The following is a 23,178-nucleotide window of genomic DNA, read 5'->3' as shown; positions in this document are numbered from 1 at the left end:
TTTAATTGAAGAAATGACATCATTTAATTTTTTCAATATTTGCTTGGACAAAAATTTATCTGTCTGTCCAGCACCTGCCTGGGTGATCTGATTTGCCTGGACCTCCTCATCTCTCTTTCCTACCTTCCTCCTGAGACCACTCCACTGCTCCACTAACACTGGCCCAAGCAATGGGCCAGAGATTCAGGACAGCCATGCATTTCCACCATCTTGGTGGGCATAGGACTGACCAGGAATGGGAAGAGGCTGATTTGGGAAAATAATGCCAATTTTTGTACTCTCTAAGTAAGTGTTTCTCTCTCAGCTGTCTGGGAAGAGAAGTTTTCTTAAAAAATGTTTTCATACAAAATTTCTAAAATGCTGAAAATACAATAAGATTAACAGTCCCTAGAGGCAATGGCTTAAATATTTTATCTTCTTAGATATCAGTTACACTGCACTTTCCTCCAAGGATCTAAAGTCTTTTAAATATAGCATCTAATTAATCCTCCTGTCATCTGTGGATGGAGCAGCATCATTACCCTGATTTCACAGGTGAGGACACAGACACTATGGGAGGGGGGTCCACAGGCAGAAGCAGCAGCCTGATTCCAATTAGTAGAGACCCCAGCCACACCACTGGTAGTTGACCCGGTGGGGGCATCATTCATAAAACCCCTTCAAAAGAGGCCACTCCTGACCTACACAATACAGGGCGTTCAGAGTATAGCAGACAGTCACCAAAGAGACACCAAGGAAGGTTAGAGACATCTCTGACCCAGATGCACAGACAAGGTCTTAGAGAGCAAATGACTCATCTCACCAAGAGATGATCGATTCAGGATACAGATGGCCACACCTCTAACAGATCTCCTAAGCTTTGAATTTTCACAAACAGGTTATTTTTAAACACCCCTTTATTAAAAGAGTTTTGGGTCTAAAATGGCAACCCCCCCCCCCAAAAAAAAGCAGAAAACAATGCTCATAATCATTAGCTGTGTTTGCTGCACCTCCCACATGCCAGGCAGCATGCCCCACAACAGTCAGTCATCCTCGATCTCTGACCTCCAGCCCTGAACTGTAACCATCACTGTTCTCACTTTAAGAGGCAGAGATGACACTTCAATGAGCTTAACTCATTGCTTCCAACTAGAGAGCAGGAGGACAGTAGAATTCTTCCACCGGCTGCTCCCTGCTGCTCCTCAGTTTCAGTTTTCAAACCATTTGATTGTTTAGATGCAGCATTAAGCAATATGGCCCATCACTTCTGGTGACTCCTGCTGGATAAACCAGGAGATAGAAGCTAATGAGAGACCTTCCCCCCACCACCCACCCCCACCCCTCCAGGAGCACACCTTTCTCGCAGCCATCACCACAGCAACTGCAGGTGTAAGGGTTGCAGCACAGTGTTTTCAGAAGGAACAGGTTCAACTCAGAAGTCACCCAAAGGCTCTCTCATTGTCAAAACGCGGAACCCCTGTTCCTGCCTCCTCCCCAAATCCAGAGCACCAACCCCATAGTGCAAGCCCAGAGGATGTGCCAAAACATCACATACAAAATATCCTCCCACTTGGCCCACCTGAGAGTGCTTCCAGGGAGAGAAACATAATGGAGATAAAGGGGAGGAAAGTGATCGCAGAAAAAAAGACGGAAGCAAGGGGCAAGGTGTGTGCGTGCGTGTGCGTGTGCGTGTGCATGTGCGTGTGTGTGTGTGTGTGTGTGTGTGTGTAGGGAGGGAGGGAGAGGATGGATGAGCATATGTCACAGACAGACCAGGAGCAACAAAGAAAGAAAGAAAAGGTCATCCAGGAGTGGAAGAAGAAAGGGAGAGAGAGAGAGAGAGAGAGAGAGAGAGAGAGAGAGAGAGAGAGAGAGGTGGAAAGCAGTGAGTGGAGGAGAAAGATGAAGGCGAAGAGACTAGAAGAGGAAATGCAGCACTGAGACAGGAGCCTCTGACCCAAGTTGTAAAATGACAAGGATTGAGTGAGCAGTTTTTAATACAGATAATATTGTCCATGTAGTCTATAAATATAAAATTAAATGCTGACCTCTCTGGTCCATGTCAAAAGTCCCAGCCAGTGTCAGCACATATTGTTTTTATTTGTTTCAAGAGAAAATAGATCAACAACATTAAGCTCCCAATGAACAGAGAATTGAATGAATTAAAAAGCAGAGCCATAAATCGCACTGGGTTTATTGGCACCGTGATAAACATGCCTAGGACTCCATGGGGAGTGGGGTCTGGAGTATTCTCAATACCCCGCAGCCTCCTCACCACCAAGAAAGGAAAAGAGATATTAAGACTGGGCGCTCTTCTCCACTCTCACTGCCTCTATCCATCACCATATGACAAAGGCTCCAGCACACATTTCAAGAAATATTGAGAAGGAGGAGAACCTGGGAACAAGGCAATTTGGAGCAGCCCTGGGGATGCAGGGTGCCCAGTGCCCCCTCCTCCCCCCCACCAGCTACATTTGACAAGAGGAGTTGTTAGGGAAGGGAGGGATGGGCCTGCAAGTCCGAAGCATCCAGGAGGCCCCGGCCAGCCGCCACCCACCCTCCCGGCTCCCACTCTCCTAGGCCAGTTGGTTATTCACAGGAACAGCTGCTTGCCAACCAGGGAAATGCATTTATTTCCAGCTTAGGAATTCACACCATAACTTGGGCAGTTGCTAAATAAAGCATCATTCCTTTCACAAAGCCAGTTTCGTGTGGACTTTTCAGCACTGACTTCATGATGAATCTGAACAATTCTTAATTATAGAGACAGAGCTGAGCACCAGCATTTACAGAGAGGAGACAAACTGTTCACAGGACTCACACTGTCTCTGGGCGTGGCCAGTTTGGTCCCCAGAAGCCACGCAGAGGAGACTTGTCAGAGACACAGAACCTGCCTGGCATCCACATACCACTCCTTTATTACCTGCCTCTAACCAGGCTGTAGCTATGGAGGTTGAGAGGCAGGCAGAGCAGAGATAGAATGAATTGTTTCACTAGACTTTTTGATGACCCCTCAGCTGCCACCATAAGTTGAAAAAGGAAGACCCCAAGATTTGGGCAGAAGAATCTTATATGAAAGAAGTACTAAAAGGCAACATAAATCAGACTGAAAATCATTTCTACTTATAAACAAAAGAAATGCTATATATTTATAAAGCAATAGTAAACAAATGGACTAAATTATTAAAACTCAGAAACAAATTTATAAAGCAATAAAGATTGCTTAGCTATTAAAATATTTCAGATAAGTAATTATTTTACAAAGCTACTATTTGCTCTACAATTTCTACTGATAGTGATACTTTAAGTCTGTCACTGATTGGATAAAACTCGGTCAGATGGCCACGCAGCTGGCTTGGCTCACAGACGTTTTTCACCATTACAGGTATAGGACCTTCATTAGATGACAGTCATCCTCTCTGATGTGGGAGTGTATGGGGTGTGCGCTTGGGCACATCCTCCTAAGCCTCTCCACTTAGGATTTTGTTTTTTCTTTATAATAAAAATAGTAATAAAGTGGCCAGCACACCCAGTGCTCATCACAGGCTTTCCTGATGTCCATGTAATTCACCCCCACAACACCTCCGCCAGGCAAGTGTCAGCATTATGTCCAGGAAACTGAGGCACACAGAGGTTAGATAACTTGCCCAAAGTCACCCATAAATGGCAGACTGGATTCCAGCCCAGGCAGCCTAGCGACAGTCTCTGCTCTTGGCCACTGTACACAGTCTTCTTTCTTTCCTGGGCTCTGCCTAGCAGCAACCCAAGTCCCACCTCATACCATCTTAAAGGCCACATTCGATCTCAAAGGGATATATGCACCCCTATGCTCACTGTAGCATTATCTAAAAAAAAAACAACCTAAGGATCTGTCAACAGATGAGTGAATAAAGAAAGTGTGGCATAAAATATACAACAGGATATCATTCAGCCGTAAAACAAAGAAATCCTGCCATTGGCAACAATGTGAATGAACCTGGAGGGCATTATGCTCAGTGAAATAAGAGAAGGACAAATACTGCATGGGATCACTTGTATGTGTAATCTAAAAAAAGGAAAAAAAGTGAACTTATAGAAACAGAAAGTAGAATGGTGGCTGGCAGGGAATGAGGAAGGAGAAATTGGGAGATATTGGTCAATGGTCACAAACTTTCAATTATAAGTTGAATAACTTCTGGGGACTAGAGTTTTTAACACTGTAACATATACTTAAAATTTACTAAGAGAGTAGATAAGTGTTCTCACCACCAAAAAAAAAAAAATAACTATGTGAGGTGATGGATTTGCTAGTCAACTTGATTGTGGTCATCATTTCACAACATGCATGTATATCAAAGCATCACGTTGTACACTTTAAATATATACAACTGTACTTGTCAATCACACCACAATAAAGCTGGGGTGGGGGGAAGGCCACGTTTGTCCCTTGCAGTTCCCGTGCAGTGTGGAGTTCCCAGGTCTGCCCTGAACAAGGCTCCAGTGTGGATTATGAAAGGATAACTACAGCTTGACTGACACTGGCCTTGATCTGGTCACCCAGGACTCAAGGGCCTGAAGACCCCCTAGTGTCTTTGGGTGTCCCCTAGTGGGTCTCACAGGAGCTCTCAAGCATATCAGACTTTCAAAGCCAGCCCTATGCAGCCCCTGTCCACACCCCGGCAGTGCCCTCAGGGCCAGAGCTCTGGGGGCAACGGGGAGCAGTTCCCAGTCTCCAGCTCAGGCGCTCTTGCCTAATGGGTCATGGCAGGGAGGGCCCATACTGTTTGTGCTCTCACGTGCCTCAGTGTTCTTAGGAAACTGCCTTGGGTTTCTCTGCAGCCTCAGGGAATGGGGTGGGAAGAGGAACTGGACTCAGTCCTAAGGATCCTCTTCTCTTGCTGCCCAGCATCTACCTTCAGCCCAGACAAAAGACCCTCTGTGTAAACTAAGTCAGGCACATTCCTAAGCTGCCTAAGCAAGGACAACATTGTCTGTTGAAACATAAAGCAGGTTTACGAATGAAGAAGGAGAATGATGATGACCTAGCAATTAAAATGAGGACACACACATGCCATGCTGGACCCAAGCAACATCGATTCCAATGTAGCTAACACCCAGAAATAATTTCTGTTAATTTCTCTGCCTCTTAGAGACATTTCTAATTCAGATACAGTATTGCCAAGCTAAATGCCAAGACAATAGACTCAGACCTTCAAGATTCAATTTTTGTTTGTCAGGAAAATGCAAGTGATTTCCTTTGCGGGTCTATGTTGAAAAGAATTTCAGGAAAGAGACTGCACCAGCATACACCCACTCAGCCTTCCAGACAGTGGATGCCTCCGCATTTGTTTGTTTAAAAGGTTTTCTATTTAGAAAGCAGAGGTCTTGTCTATGACGATTTAGATGAATTATTGAGTTGACATTGATGAAGTTAATTAATTCAGGTGGTGTAGACACACCAACTGGGTAATTCAAGATGAAAAGAGTTCATCACATGTGAAAATAAAAATATTAATCTCCTTTATCGCTCTGTTTTATGCAGAACTTTTATTAACATGTACTAGAGAAGGAGGGGCAGAGGATAAAACATTCACATGTCAGCCATTTTAAGGGAGACTGGCAGGGGGCTGCCCCCAAGATCTTCAGAGTGATGTTGACTTATTACCCACCATTAGGAGGGAGTGTTCGTTTCTCATTTGTCTGAGACAGAAAGCTTCTTCCACAATATTGAGAGCTAATATCTCCATGAAGAGTTGAGTTTTGGTTCCTAAATAACCAGGATTGGCTCCATTTCTCACCTCCCACCTGTATACGAGATACCAAACCCAAATCAGATGTCCCTGCCATAGCCAGTGTGGCTCCGTTGAGCATCATTCCATGTCCCAAAAGGTTGCTGGTTTGATTCCTAGTCAAGACACATACTCAGGTTGTGGGGGATGTGTAGGAAACAGCCAATCGATGTTTCGCTCTCAAACCAATGATTCTCTCTCTCTCTCTCTCTTTCTCTCTCTCTCTCTCTTCCTCCTCCTCCCCTTCCTCCTCCTCTTCCTCCCTTCCTCTCTAATAATCAATTTTTTTAAATCTTTTTAAAAAATCAGATGTCCTTGGGGAGAAAGAATTGAAATACTCAACCAGCTGATGAATAACATGTAGCCCTCAAATGAGTCTATTTTACTGAATTCTGAGGTTTTATCCAGAGGATTGACATAATGTGAATTCAGCCTAATATTTTCATCCTCATTTCTAAAATGTTTCTAACCCTTTCCAACCTAACAAAAGGCTGCACGTCCCCAAAATGAAGGGGTTCATTTTGACGTTAATAACTTCCCACCTGCTATGAAGGGGTCTGAGGCAGGTGGATTTCTTGATGCCCTGGGGGCATTTGTCTTCTTCCTAGTCACCAATGGAGACAAGACTCCCAGAGGCAGACAAGAGGTGACTGGTTCAGATATTGATCAACTCTTACTCACATAAAACCTTTAACCTCCCTCCAAGCATGATGGTCAAGCCAATGCCTGATATTCACATGTGGAAATAAATGGAAATATAAAATATCAGCATCCATGACAACATGGGCTATGATCTCATTTGATGCTCCACACCAAGCAGAGGGCAGCTCCGGGTAAGCTGGAAAAATTGTGCACTGGGGATACTGGTGAAACATAACCTGCTGATGATCCAAGTGGGTAGGAGGCCCTGTCACTAATGCCCAAACCCACTGACAATCTGCACTAGTTGGGGTTGCCCAGGAGAACTGGGAGGCATGGAAGATCAACACAGGAGGGAACACTGGCCATAACAATCATCACCATTTGCTAAATGTGCCATGAACTGGGGGTTCTGCACATATCCTCCCTCTGGAACCTCCTGGCTGTACAGGTAACAAGGACCAGGGGAGGATCCCATGGTAGAGCACTTTATACCCTCAAAACACCTTCCCATCCATACCACAACTCCTCCACGTGGCAGTCTGAGAATCTGGCGAGCATGCAGGGAGCGGTTCCATCTCCCAAAGCTTTCCTTTAGTGCTATGTTCTCAGGCAACAGTTCCTGAGGAACAAGGTGTTAATTTACACTAAAGTGTTAATGATGAAACAGAGGGCAGAGTTACATGCCTCAGAGAGCATATAATAACCATGGGATATTGGAGCATCATGAACTGTGTTGTCAGATCTTGTCCCAGTTTCCCCTCTCAGTAGTTGTGTGGCCTTGAACAGAACAAGTCCTTTAACCTTTTCTGGCCATAGTCTACTATTTTGTGAGATGGGGCTGGTAGTATCTACCTCTGCTGTGTGTCTGTCTGTGATTTAGATGTTTATGAAGAGCTCAGCACAGAGCACCGAGTAAATGGCCAACACACTGTTGGTTTGAAGAGGCCTTTACTACACTTAGTGTCTGCAGATCCTGTACCTGCCAGGCCCATCCAGAACTTCACAATGGTCAGGGCCCACTGCTCCTTCCCTTCACCTTTCTGCTCTGACTCTAGAACTTTCTGAAAGTGTCTTGCACTAGCACTTCACCCAGCACGTGGAGACCAAGGGAGGCCCTGAAGGCAAGATGAAGGCACTGGTACAAGTGGAAGAAGACTAAGATGGAGTCATGGCTGGTCACCTGCCTCCAGGTCCCTGGATATGTGTGTGCAAACTCACATGTTCCCATAGGCTTGCTGAAAGGCCTGCTATGAGAATACAATAACCTAAGTATCCCCATTTATGCCTTGATGATTTTCTTGCCTACCTGGACTCTGGGCATCTCATACTAAGTCTATTTTTCATATCCAACATCAACCTGCAGCTCCAGGCTGCTCAGAAATATGGAGTATGTACCAGTTAGTTTTTGCTGCATAACAAGCTACCTTCAAATGTTGTGGCTTCGACAACAACCTAGCTCACCATTCTGTGAGTCAGCAATGTGTGCTGGGCTGAGTTGGGCAGGTCTTCTGGACTTGACTAGTCTCACTCTTGTGTCTGCAGTTAGCTGCTGTTCACCAGGAGGCTGGCTGATCTAAGATGATGCAGCTTGAGTGTGTGCTATGCTCCCTGGTCTCACCCTCCTGTGGGCTGGCCAGGGCCTGTTGACATGAGGTTCACAGGGTCTAAAAGAAACAGCAGAGCAGAGGCAAGCACAGGCTCTTGAGGCCTAGGCTCAGACACGCACAGTTTTGGTTTTTGTTCTGTTTTGTTCTTTGCTTTTGCTGCATTCTATGAAGACAGTAAGTCATATGACCAGCTCAAATTCATGAGATGTAGAGACTTCACTTCTTGATGGAAAGAATGGCAAAGTCACTTTGCAGAGACACAGAGAAGACAATACTTATGGCCATTTTTGCAAATAATTAATCACAGGATATAGAGAGCCCTAGAAAAGGCTGGGTCTAGAGAATTATTGAGAATCCATCTGAGCAGGCCTGACTTTCCCACACTCCACCCCACACCCTCCACCCCTTTGTTGCTGCAGTAACACTGGTGTTTCCCTAAAATACGAGAAAACCATTTTGCTCTGTTATGTTTTTCACTGACAGTTGAGAATATTTTTTACCCATTTATGGGTGCAAATTAATGAGATGACAACAGACTGAAACCAATGACAACTGCTAATCTGTAAGCAAAAACAAGGGATGAGGAGCCGAGAGCAGTACAGCTGTTTTATTTTAATTGAGGAATGATTTTATGTTAGAAACACTCAATATTCATAGCAAATTAAAAATAATGAAGTGAATTGATACCAATGATATTTTTTTTGCTTACTATCCCTTTGTAAATCTATTTTTTCACACAAATTGACAGGCCTAATTGATACATATGCTATTATTCCTCATTAGTAGGCTGAATAAAATAATTCTTGATTAAATTTATTGCAATTTACCAATCCAGCATAATGTTTGCAAGCTATAAAAGTCAATCAACAGGAAACCAGGGGGAAGCCAATGACATTATTACATTTTATATAACACATAAATGGTCTCCATGCCCTGGCAAAGGGAAGACCATCTGAAGACCCACAAATGGACAGCACACCATGAAGAGGGAGGTCCGACCCTATGCCAGCATTCACAGACATCAGCAAGAGCTTCAAGACCCCCTCTCCCCGTGTAGCTGGCCTGGGGTCGAACCATCCCTGCCCTCCTGGCCTGTGTCCATCCTTAGGCAAGCCTTCAGCCTTAATAACTATGATGTACAGTGACCTCCAGAGGCCTGAGACTGGCAATGAAACCTGTCACCCACACCCATCGCACCCCAGCAGGATATCAGAAGGGAGGCTACCTAGAGAGATGATGACAGACAAAACTACAAGCCCCCAAGGGCTTGTTTGCTTCAGGTCACCCATCCTGGGGTACCCAAGTCAGAAGAGGTACAGAGTTCAACTGATTTTCAATGAAATAAGAGTTTAATGGAGCGTCTGACTCTCCAATGTCTTAGATACCACACAGCAATAGTATTTAATGTCATGTCCGGCTCGATGGTTATGTTCTGTTAGGCTCAACAGCAGTGTTTTTGTTTCTTGTTGTTTTGTTTTTTAAAGAAGAAGAATTCTTTTCCAATCTTGACAAACTTGGAGATTGCACATCAATCCTTGGTGTCCATATTCCCTTTGAGGAAGAGGACTATCTGGTCCCTTCTGTATGGAACTGAGTTAAAGCTACCCGCTTTGGGTTAACTTGGAAAACCAGTAACAACAGTGAGGTTTTCCCACAGCACCCCCGTACCCCCCTTTCCAGCACTTCTCCATCCATGACTGACACAAACATCCTGTTCTGGACTCTTAACCATCACTCTCTGCTTCCCTATTGAAGCTATTGAACATATCACTCTCCATAATTCCCTGCACCCTCTGTGAACACAGCCCAAATGTGACTCATTCCCCAGGGTCCTGCTCTCCAGGCAATGAGCTATGAATATTCCCTCTCTCCCAAGGTCATGATGATGAAGAAGAGTCTTCTGGATTGCTGAAGTCTCCACCTACCAGGTGTACCGGTTAATAATGCGGATCTTTTTCAATAGATGGAGTTACACATATGTTGATATACTAGAGCAGTGCTCTGACAGGGAGAGGGACAAGGATAGTTAGGAACACAGGAGGTACTCAATAAGTGGTTTTAGACTTGAGTCCTACAACTACTTCCTGATCAGCTCCTGTAATTCCTTTTCACTTTCAGCAATAAATAATTATTTGGGAGGTTGAAGAGAGATTTAAATGTGCCTCAAGGTCCCTTCTCCTTCGACCCTGAGATTCTGGGATTCTGCAAGGCATTGGGGGGAACAAAAAAATATCTCAGTGGGGGAACCATGCAAGGCAACTCCCTGGGGACAGAGAATTGCTCCTAGACACAGGCCACCATGTGTACAACCAAATGTAGTTAAGACAGAGTGAGGCAAGGTCTCAATGCAAGGAGGGGCATTCTGCTGGTGATCCCCGAGTAAAACCTGGAAGAATGCTACCTTTTCTTCTCTGCAAGGGCCTTGAATGCTGCTGGAGTTGTGCTAATATGTGCCTACTACCCCAAATCTCTCTTTATGCTCCATACTGAGAACCTAACTTCTGACAGATACTTCCACCTATAAATTCCACAAGAACAGATACACAGACACAGCTTACTACTTTCTATCTCCAAACCTCCCCCTCCTTCTCCTCATTCCCAGTGCCAGGAGAGGGTTCAACTATAAATACTCAAACCACAAACTCAGGAGACATGTCCAACTTTCCCCTATGCATTACTACTTTCCCTGCCCCATATCCCATCTTTCATAACACCCTTCATATTCACTGAGTTAGTCTTCTCGCATCCTATGCCACTGATGCAGTCCACCACAGTCTCTTATTCATATGCACCATCCATGCATGCAGGTAACCACATGCAGCAACATGCCTGACACACAATGATAACAATAATAATAGTATAGCTCTTTATATTAAACACTTAGGACCTGGCACTTGTGCAAATGTATTTTGTGCATAATCTGACCTGACAATTCTTTGGGGTGAATATCATTATTGTGGTCATTTATACAGGAGGAGAATGAGGCTCAGAGGACCATGCCAAGGTCCCACAGCTAGGAAATCCCAGAGCTGGGACTGAAAACTAGGTCTGTTCCATCTGATTCTAGGGCCTGGCTTCTGCGTCCACAGGCTGTGTTGCCTCTGGGAGATTGGTGGGTATCTGTTGATTAACCAGATGGATCACCAGCAACCTCTGGTCCAGCTCCTGGACACCAGCTGTGCTCCTTCCAAGTCTTCATGCTGTAGCCACCAGGGTCAGTCCTCAGCATAAGTCTGTTGTTGTCACCTCTGCTTAAAATTTTCAATGGTACCCAACTCCTGAGCCTGCCCTGAAACCTCTAGCCCCTTTCTCCTACTGCTTTCTCACCTCCCTTCACTCTTCTGTCAGTCATATGATCTACGCAGAGTTCCGGGAACAATGCTCCATGATTGCACATGCCAACCCCTCTGTCCAGAACACCAGGCCTGAAGCTCTCAGTCTAGACAGTGCTTCCTCCTGCCCTATCCTGTCAGCATAGTCGAGGCGCCTGTCTTCTGTGTCCCCATTTCACTCTGCACTTAGGCCACAGGACTGCCATGGCAGGTACTTTTCCCTCTGCTCCATTAACCTGTCAGTTACTTAAGGCACAACAGGCGTGTGTCTTCTCTAGGCCCCACTGGCTGGCACAGTGGCCAGCACGTAAATGTCAGTGTCTGACAGCAAGGCCTCTTTGTCTTAAAGCATTGATTCAATAAAGTTATTAGTGAACAAAGACAGACAACATACAGCATAAGTGGGGCTGCAGGAATCCATGACCAGAAAACACTTGTGAAACATGATGAGACAACATGTTGACAAACTGGAGGAGTGACTTCACACCTTGGTGTATGTCAGAACCACCTGGTGGGCTTATAAAAGCACAGATTACTGGCCCCGCTCCCACAGTCTCCAATTCAGCAGACCTGGGGGGAGGGAGGTGACTGAAAATCGCTGGTCAGTTTCCAGGTGATGCTGTTGCTGGGCCAGGAGGCATATGATGAGAGCCACCCTTCTAGGAGATTCTGAAAAAGCCCAGCAAAGAATAGGAGCACTCAATGAGACTAGGTTGGAGTCCAAAAAGAGAAATAAAGCACAGACTTCTTATCTTGTCTGGGTCTGTCTGAAGTTTGTAATTCACTAAACTCTAAGGCAGTGGTTCTCAACCTTTTGGCCCTTTAAATACAGTTCCTCATATTGTGACCCAACCATAAAATTATTTTCGTTGCTACTTCATAACGGTAATGTTGCTACTGTTATGAATCGTAATGTAAATATCTGATCTGCAGGATGGTCTTAGGCAACCCCTGTGAAAGGGTCGTTCGACCGCCAAAGGGGTCGCGACCCACAGGTTGAGAACCACTGCTCTAATGTAAACTCTGCTCTCTGAACAAGAATGTTTTGGGGCAGCCACACCAGTCCAATGCCACATTCATGTTAATTACAGCCTATCACTGAGGAAATCCTGGCTTCCCACAGACATGCTGGTCCATTCAGCACCTGGTGCTGGATGCCCAGCACCCAGGCACAGAGCACAGGTGCTGTGAGAGGCCCCATATGTGGTGCTGGCCACACAATCCAGGCCAGACTCCTCCTCACTTATAGGAGCGCTCAAGACAAACCAATGGTATCCTATAGACATCGTGAGCACAGAGGAAACAAACAGATTAATCTCTGAAATTTGATACCCGTTCCAGACACAAGTAGCAACACACTTAGCGACAAAGCTGTCAAAATATGTTCCACAGCCTCATTGGCAAGAGATCTGGACACACGAATGAAATTCAGCAAAACCAAATCAGTTGCCAAAGTGGGAGGTTTGACAGCGTGTTCAGGAATTCGTTTAGATCAAAACAGGAACACGTCCAAAGGAGTGAGCGTCACCATAAATTATTATGGAGTGATTAAAAATAATTAGTCAGTGATTTCAAAATATCACATGTATTTTTCAATGGTATTGAGGAGACATGTTATATGACATGGGATTTTGTTTTTACATTGAGGTGTGTGTTTTTTTCTAACTTCTCTTCAGCTTTTTAAAAACAAGGGCCACAGATGTAATAATAATACACCACCATGCAAATCACTGTGGCTTAAAAGAATATGTTTTTAGGCAACAGGCTTCCTTTGCAAATATCCTAATGAAAGGAGAATGGAAGAGACTCATATTCCTCTCCTGGCCTCGTTGGCAGGGTTGGTCTCTAGTTGCTGTTCCTGAGTTCGAGTCTGGGATCAAGGGCATTGGAGGATTACATTTCCAAAGGCCTCTTGTGTGGCTGGACCAGTCCTGAGTGCTGAGGCTCAGAGGAGGTGGGGCTGCCCCAGCTCACATAGGGTTCTGACTTCCCAGCTCCAGATGCTTTCTTCAGTCAAGAGAGACCTGGAACCAAAAGGCTCCTGTGGCCTTTCTGAAGAAACCTCCTTCCAGAGACGTCTTCATGGAGCATCTGCTCCTGGTGCTCCTGTCATGCATGAGAAGAACTCCTGTCCAGGCAACAGATGAAGATCGCATGGGCTCTGCTCCTTTTGCCAGCCCCAGTGTCTCTGGTCAGACCAGAGCTGGGCAATGCTCCCTCAAGCATTAGAATCCTGGAAGGCAGACATGGAGAGACCTACCGTCCTCACACTTCAGAGGGACAGTGAGAGCCCAGCTCTTCCATCCTCACAGAACAAGAGAAAATTCCACCACCAGAGTATATGGAACCCACTAGGCCACAGGAACAGACTAAAACTCCAGCCACTCCTCACTGCCCCATTTGTCCCCATCTGCCCCTACAGCCTGGCTGGCCCCATTTTTTCCATTTCCTCTTCAAGAGTTAAGAAATCTGGCTAAGTAAGGGGCACTAACTTTTAAGTTGTCATAAAACCAAATAATCATATTTATCAATTTGTTATAATTACAGAGCATGGCTAAGCATATGCATGAGTTAGCCTAAAAAGCCAGCATGTACACCTGCTGGGAGAGCACTTTCCAAAATGAAATGTGAGGAAAATATTTCAATTCCATTTCCCTGTTCTAAAATCCCACTCAGAAAAGAAAAAATAAATGAAGAAGAAGAAAAAGGAGGAGGATGAAGAAAAGGCAGGACTTCCAACATGGAACAGCCTCTACAGCTACGGCCTTTACACGATGCTCCTGAGCTATGTTCCCTGTCTCTGAGGAAGGCACCAGCATATAAAATGGTAGTGAATTTGCATTACTTCCAATCCATCATCCTCTGGGTGTGCAGGGAAAACCAGGGGACCCACTGCAACAAAGCTCAGCCTTCGTGTTGACAGATTCTTATTTAAGTGACTATGAATACAACAATTCCACAAATAATTTGTCAAGTGTGTGGCTGAACTGGCTCTGAACCCTGATAAATACCCTCTCCTCCCGCTACAGAAGCAGCATGTTTTGTGTGCGGACGCCACAGAGTCGGCATGAGGAGGTAGCAATCGATGCAGCTGTATTTCTCTGTTTTGTGTTTAACCAAAACAAACCGCACCAAACCAACCATACAAACAGAAAGCCATCTTTGATGGTGACTTTTTCTCAGTTCACACTGAGCAACAAGGGGTCCTTTGCAAACTGCACTGATGGTTCCTTGCCCACAGAGTCTCTGCCTTCCTTCTTGAACACTCCAGTCGGGTCACCTTAAGCCTTGAGCTCCCCTGGCTGCTGGCCTGAGCAGTGCACCTGGCAGCCTGGAGCCCAGGCCTGAACACCTGTGATAATGCAGCATGGAGGGCAGAACACAGGCTGTGCGGATTGACTTGTGGTTCAAGATGCACCTATAAGAAGGTGTCCTGTGACACATGTCCTGTGAACAAAATGTGAATCTAATAATCTTTGAAGACTGCAATATACACCTAAGTGTCTCTTGCAGATGTAATTTAGTATGCATTATTAATTTATTTTTTCATAAAGCTCCCCGCTCCTGTGAGGGTGAGTGAGAACACAGAGCCACCCAGATGATCAGGCTCGTTTGTCAGGGAAAGGCAGGTGCAGGCATACCAACAGCTTCCCTTACCAGAACACCATCCAGGAGGATGTACTAGTAGACTCTTCTCAGGGAAAGAAGCCTCCTGCAAACTAGATATTCCAGATGTTTTACTGCAGTACCAACCTCCGATGGGGCATGAACACTTTGTACATTCGCAAAGTGAAGCAGTGACTTACAGATGCTGGACAGGCAGGCATGCAAGGATGTCTGAGTGTCAGTTACATGGAAACTTTGATTCTGGGACTATAATGCCTATGCAAATAATTAAGAAATAATTAACTCGTTCTCACATAAAATGCTAATTATTTATTGTTCATAAAGCAAACTAAATAGTGAAGAGGCTCATGCCATTGGGCCTACATGATTTTCCAGTCACTAACTTAACCAGAATTTGCATTTTGGGACTCTAGCCAGTGACTTACATGCAGTCCTTAAGTCATTTTTCAAACACCCTGTCCTATCCTAATCTATTCATCATTAATCACATTTGGTCACTTTACATAGAGAACACTATTCAGATGGAAGATAAAAGAAATACATTAATAAAACTAAAGCAAGTTGGAATACTTCAAAACATAAGGTAAGGGATGAATATGGTTATCAAAGCAATTTATATACTGCACTTGGTGTCACTGTGAACTGGTGGAGCTGGGGCCTATTATTCAATGAGGAGCTGGGCTTTAACCATACCTTCTGTCACTGCTCTTAACCAGTGCATGCATCTGAGATGGTCCTGGGAGCAGCTCTGCCCTCCTACAGGTGAAATCTGGAGACTTTTCTGGCTCAGGTCACCTCTGCTGATGACTATGGGCTGGCCTAGTGAAGATGCAGCCCCAGAAACACTCAGGGTGCCAGTCTGGGGAATGTTTCATCCTCACTCAGCACTGTCCCTCCAGTTTCCTTGGGCGGTCACTCTGGTCCCACTCAGTCAATGGCAGCAGTACCTCTTTGCTCCATAATGTCTAGGACACATCCTCTAGGACAGTGGTTGGCAAACTCATTAGTCAACGGAGCCAAATGTCAACAATACAACGATTAAAATTTCTTTTGAGAGCCAAATTTTTTAAACTTAAGCTATATAGGTAGGTACATTGTTATTAACTTAATTAGGGTACTCCTAAGGCTTAGGAAGAGCCACACTCAAGGGGCCAAAGAGCCGCATGTGGCTCATGAGCCACAGTTTGCCGACCACAGGTCTAGGACATAGGGTCTGGTCCTCTGTGGGCTCCTGGACATCTGTGCAATGTCCCCTTCACGGGGCAAGGGCAGAGCAAAATCATGGTGTACTTCCACACCAACAAAGGCAAAAAGAAGAGTGGGGACAGAAAGCCTGGGAGAGGAAACTACCTCTCCAGCTATATTCTGTGCACCCATCCCAACACATGATGTCCCAAGCCAGGTGGGGCAGGGCCTCACCTCCCAGCCCACACACTGCCCATGTTCCCCTGGACGGTTCCCTGATGAGGGCCACCTTAGGGCATGTACCAGGGCTGAACCAACAGGCTCCTATGAGAACTGGTTAAATAAAGATTCCCTTATTAAGTGGTGAGGGTGGGTGGTGGGAAGATTGGATTATGGGCTCTTTGGTAAACTGAGGGTCAAACTGACATCTTCAGAGGAGAATGGTTGAGCCCCTACTCAGCAATACAGCTAGAAGGGGAGATAATCACCCCCAAACCAGGTAGTGCTAATGCTGGGATCCGCTACACTTTGATAAGTATGTGTGAAGTTCAGTTTGGAGGCACCATAGAGCCCTAGAGAATTAATATATTCTGTATATTGGTGTCTTTGATGTATAATCAGCCATTTGAGTCCCTAAAACAAAATGCCTGGGTGGCTCTTATAAACAACAGACATTTATCTTTCGCAGTTCTGGAGGCTGGAATCCAAGATGAAGGTGCCGGCAGATTCAGTGCCTGGTGAGAGCTTTTTGCCTTGTTCATAGAAGGCTATCTTTTCTCTGTGTTCCCACATAGTGGAAGGGGAACTCTTTGTGGTCCCCTTTATAAGGACACTAATCCCATTCATAAGGGCTCCATCCCCATGGCCTAAGCACCTCCCTAAAACCCCACCTCCTACTGCCTTCATATTGGGGGTTATATTTTCACATATAAATTTTAAGGGATTATATTTTGACATATGAATTTTGACATATGAGATATAAACATTCAGTCTATAGCAATTCAAAACAAGACTGATGGGGTAAAGAGATTAACCAAAGGACTTGTATGTATGCATATAAGCATAACCCATGGACACATACAGTAGGGGGGTGAGGGCATGTGCTTGGAGGTGGGAATGGCTGGGGAGAGGTCAATGGGGGGAAAAGGAGACATATGTAATCTTTAAACAATAAAGAATTAGAAGAAAATAAATGATTAAACTAGACACCATATTTTAAAAATCATTAAAAAAAATAAAGACTGATGGGGTAGACAGGAGTCAAGTAGAGAGAACTCTGAACATCTGACAAATGCTTTAAGCTTACTTTGCAGAATTAATTAAACAAAAGAAAAGTGATATGCAGAGCACAATGTTTCAAGGTGCTCAGTGATCCTCAGCAAAGTCACCAGGACACAAAGTTAGCTCTATGAGGACAGGGGCTGTATCAGTGCTTCATGTTTGTATTTCCAACACCTACCACAGTGCCCAGCACATAGTAGGTCCACTGTGTGACAGACCACTAATTGGATGCTAAAGAAAACTAAGTACAGTTGAGTGGTTTTAATGATGCAAAGCACACTTGATGACCCAAACTCAAGGGCTTGAATCCAGATGTGTCTGGCAGGCAGAAGAATCTAGAATAAATAGCTTGGATTGCTATCTGGTATCCTTGGGCCATAATATTTATTATTTTACTCATATCATGTAGTGGAGCTCTCTGACGTGCCAAGTGTTCTACGAGATGAAGCCATTGCCAGGCCTTGCTGGACGAGAAGGGCCATCTGCCAGTAATGATGGCGCTGGCAGGGGATATCTCTCCAGGCAACTTGGGTGTGGCTGAGAGGGGTGTCCCTCCAACACAGAGTGGGTGAGGGAGGGCACACGGGTGTAAGGGCCAGCACCATGCTGTCTCACAGAGTGTGCCTGCTAAAGCACAATGTGGGCATGCCAGCCATCTACAATCATACTTGTGAAGGAAATACAAGTGTTGTGACATGAGAAGGATAAATGATGGGGCAAGGTGAACAGGTGAGGGGTGAGGGGAAAGACAAAGGATCTGGGAAAAGAAGTCCCGCCCTGTGTGAAGCTAATGATCAGGCAGAACATCAGGCCCTCTCACTAGCCTTTGATGACTAGTGTCAGTGTAACTCCTCTGTTCCTCAGGGAATACTTTGAGGCCAATGGCCTAGACTCCGGCCCTTGCCAAGACACCAGCAGGACTGGGCCAGCAGTCTGCCCACAAAGAGTGCACACAGAGTACCACCTTTTTAAAAAAGTACATTTTATTGATTTTTACAGAGAGGAAGGGAGAGAGATAGAGAGTTAGAAATATCGATGAGAGAGAAACATCGATCAGCTGCCTCCTGCACACCCCCTACTGGGGATGTGCCTGAAACTAAGGTACATGACCTTGACCGGAATCGAACCTGGGACCCTTCAGTCCGCAGGCCGACGCTCTATCCATTGAGCCAAACCGGTCAGGGCAAGGGTACCACCTTAATAAAGAGTGAAGGGACAGGGGAATCAGAGTTACTTCCAAGGCATGTCCCTCTATATCTGACCTGCCATGCCACCGAAAGGAAATTTGTTTGCAATAGTGCCCTGTCCTTGACTTTGGAAATGGTGGGTGTGTGATGCCAAAGCATAATCACAACCAGGTTCACCTTCATTTATTAATTTGGGTGCAGGTCAAATAATAGTAAATTTATGGGTGTTTTTCAAGTGGTTTTTTTTTTCATGTAACAAAACTTCTGCCAAAGAAACTGGTTTTTGAAGTCCCAGTCAAAAAGTAGTAATGTTCTATCTACACATTAATGATTCCAAAATTCTCCATTATGAACAATATTTATCAAAAACAGCCCACTATCAGATGAAAGATGTGCCTTATCTTTTCTTGTCAACTAAAACATTATTCACTGAAAGTTTCTTTCATATCTGTTTCAGGGGTTTCAGTGTCATTTTAAATTGCAAATCAATCATCTATCCCACAGCCCTCGTTCTGGAGGGGAGATTAACGCTCTGGCTAAAATTGTTTACAAAGCCATTTGTAAACCTTCTGCTGATGCAGATGAGGAAAGTTTACCAGTTTAACATTGTTGATCCCAGAGAAAGCCTTAAGCAATGACTTCAGAGGGCAAAAAAATTTGTTCATTTATCATTATTGTCATGGGCTTTCGCAAATGATAACAATTTGTCTTCATCCTATTTTTAGACAATGAGCCACAATAGAGTCCAGAAAGCCATTTTGCCAGATGGGAGAAGGTGCTTTCATTGCAAAATGTTGTCTTTTCTTTTCCTGCCCTATAAAATTGGCTTAAGTGAGAACCAAGGATATGTTTTAATGTCAGAATTCCCAGAAGACATAATGACATACAATAAAGGCATTGCCAGCCTCAGGAAGGATGTGGTTCAAATACACTGAATATGATTTTCAATCCCAAACAATGACTTCAGGGATAGATAGAAACGCTGGAAAGATAGTTATGGATTTTAGCACGCTCTCATTCCTAATTAATATTCCCCTTTTTGAAATGAAACACTGCAATCGGAAGCCCAATTACTTCTCATTAAGATGAATAAAAATGTTAGAATAAGCTGGACATAAAATAAACATTTAAAGTGATATATAGTTAATTTCACCAAGCTCTGAACGACTAATCAGGAGCTTTCTATGGAAGAGCAGATAAGAAAACCCAGTGTTCATTAGAAATGTTCCAGATTCTAGTGCATCCCATCAGGCTCCTGACTTGTTTCCCTCAACGGGTCTCAGGCAGCTACCCCAGGGGGAGAGGTACTCTTGTCTCTGAGTCTCTGACAGTCCTTTAACTACCCCACCTTCCCCAAACAGCACCAAAGCACCCAGCTAAGTTCAGTAGGTGGCTCCCTGGCCTCTCTGTCTGTGTAAGCCTATCACTGATAATCATCTCATGCTTCAACACAAAGGAATAGTTCACCTGTGCTTTCCCTCTATGGAGGACAATAAACAGATATGCCTTACAGAGACTCTACAGTAAAAAATCAGTAATAATGTCATCATATGTGGTTCTTTTTGGGTGCAGGTGGAGGGGAAACATGAAACTTCATATTCTAGAAGGCCTTATCATTGAGCTGACATTTTAGCAAATACTGCTATTGACTCACTGGACACACGTTGGAAAAGTGAGAACATTACTGAGCACTAATGAGCCTGAAACATGTTCTGAAAGAGCATACAGGACGAGTGCGCACACACACACGCATACCTGCAAACACATGCACAAGCATGCCTTGGAGATTCATGAGAGAAAGGATCTTGTTTGGGGAGCTAAAGGAAGTTGATACCATGGACTGTGTTCTTGGGGGTTGCACTGTAAGCAGGCTTTCAAGAAAGGCTGCCGCTGGCCCACTCTGCACAGAGCAGTGGCTGTGAGGAGCTGATAGCCTCCTTGACTGTGGCCTGCTGGAATTTAGCAACCTGGGGAACAGCCCAGTTTCTGCTTCTCTGCATGCTGTCTGAACTGCAGACCTCACCTAACAGAAAACTGCTTCTCCAGCAGCCGTGTTCTTAAAAGCAGACAAAGAGACACCTTTTCGGGGTGGTCTCCATGCTGCTTTGGACTTTGAATCCTGATCAGAGCCCATTCCACCACCTACAATGCACACCTTGCCATCCTCCACATACTCTTGCGGCCCTTCCAGCTCTAGCCTGTCCCCTCCCAGGGACTTGCCCCAGCAGTCCCAATCCAATAACTCTCTTCTTCAAGTGATAGGCAACAGGAGCCCAAACCAAAATAGAATCATTAAGTTCCTGGATCAACCCTCACCTGAAGCTAAGTACCTCTAGACCAGCGGTTCTCAACCTGTGGGTCGCGACCCCTTTGGGGGTCGAACAACCCTTTCACAGGGGTCGCCTAAGACCACCGGAAAACACATATCTAATTACATACTGTTTTGTGATTAATCACTATGCTTTAATTATGTTCCATTTGTAACAATGAAATTGGGGGTCACTACAACATGAGGCGCTGTATTAAAGGGTCGCGGTGTTAGGAAGGTTGAGAACCACTGCTCTAGACTTTTCAATGAATTGAGTCAATAGAATCTCTTTATTGTTTAAGCCAGTTTGAGCTGGATTTATTTTCTATCAAAAGCATCTTGGCAGATATATTTCCAATCCTTCCCCTTATTCTCAGACTTCCTAAGAGAACTAAAAATGTGGATTAACTAATCCTATTTACCTTCAGCTCAGGAATCTTCATTCCAGCTACTCCTTGTAAACTGTGGCATTAACATGAATGGAAGTAAATGTTGTTGCAATCTCTATGCAGAGAGCCCATCCTCCTGCTTCAGGATGTAATAAATGGAGATGGGAAAGTAGTTAACATCTGAATATATAGTCTATCCTATATAATAAAAGAGTAATATGCAACTCAATCAAACAGCAGAATGACCGGTCGCTATGACATGCACTGACCACCAGGGGGCAGACACTCAATGCAGGAGCTGCCCCCTGGTGGTCTGGGCGTTCCCACAGGGGGAGCACCACTCAGCCAGAAGCTGGGCTCACAGCTCACAGCTAGCAAGCACAGCGGCGGTGGCAGGAGCCCCTCCTGCCTCTGTGGCAGCGCTAAGGATGTCTGACTTAAGGCTTAGCCTGCTCCCCAAGTGCTCCCGGACTGCAAGAGTGCACAGGCCGGGCTGAGGGACCCCCACCTCCCAAGTGCACGAATCTCATGCCTTGAGTCTCTAGTAGGTAATAACTCTTCAATGTAGCATCATTATAGATTTTGGCTGTTTTGCCTATCCTAAGCAGCCAAAGAAAAGGAGCAAGGGGAGATGTTAATTCCTACTTGGCAGTGGGTCTCTTAGCACTTTTCAAACCAAAATGAGGAATGAGAGGACTATGAAGTGGTTACAGAACTTTAGTGGCTAAAAACACAGGTGTGACCTTTCTATTTCTTTGGGAAGTAGTCTCTTGCAATTCACACAAAAAAAGAGAGAGAAGATCTTTCCTTTAAAGGAGTGAAAAAGAAGTTTAAAACACAATCGGGGTGTGGTTGGTGTGTGTGTGTGTGTGTGTGTGTGTGTGTGTATGTGTGTGTAAGCATGTAACTCCCTGGCTGACAATGCTCAGAATGATCTGGACAGAATAAGGTGGGTGGTGGGTTGTGAAAGGCAAGAAATCAACGTTATAAGAAAGTGCTGGATAAAATATGGCTCCACGAGCCCGTGGCGTTCTCTCTCCTCTGAACAGAACTAAGATCGGCCAGTAACAACCACTGCAACTGTAGATATTGATTTGCTGCATAGACATGGTCATGTGAAGTCTACAGCTCTATGGTCTATGCATATCTGATAAGAACTATCAGTAAATTATATCTTTAGTAGTGCTCTGATGTCCACTTCCTACTTTTTTTGTATTAATAAACATAGCATGCATTTATAAAACTTACCATGTTTCAGACCCTATTCTCCACATTTTTTGTTTCTTAGCTCATTTAATCACATCACCTAATGTAATTTTCTATCCCAAAGCATGGCACATATTAGATACTGCAACGGCAATACTCCTTTCATTTGGGAATAAGATATTAAAAAGCATAATTAACAGAGTACAAACTGGTCTACTGTAATTTCTCACATATCTAGGTGACATGAATTTTAAAAGTATTTTTACATTTTTACTCTGTGACAAATTTTTTTCATGTACACACCCACACACACTCATGGTGGAAGAGCATGGCTTCTAAAAATCAATGTATCATTGTCGTTTCTATAGTGTCCACTTCTATTCAGTCCTCCAGATATCACTGCACTTCAAAGACAAATGCCACTTAATTGGACAGGTCTCCTTTAAACATTTACCATTTCCTGTTTGGTCTAGCTCATCCATATCTCAGTCTCTCTCTCTCTCTCTCCCTCCCTCCCTCTCTCTCTCTCTCTCTCTCTCCCCCTCCCTCACTACCTCCCTCCCTCCCTCACCAAACAGGGGAAGAAGAAAAAAAAACACCTTCCAAAACCCACATTTCTATGTTATTGGTGTATGTTTGGTGCCCTGTGTTGATCCCAGCATCCATG

The sequence above is a fragment of the Myotis myotis genome, unplaced genomic scaffold (assembly GCF_014108235.1).
Source record: "Myotis myotis isolate mMyoMyo1 unplaced genomic scaffold, mMyoMyo1.p scaffold_m19_p_37, whole genome shotgun sequence".
In the NCBI taxonomy this organism is placed as follows: Eukaryota; Metazoa; Chordata; class Mammalia; order Chiroptera; family Vespertilionidae; genus Myotis; species Myotis myotis.
This window is presented reverse-complemented; position numbering follows the sequence as displayed.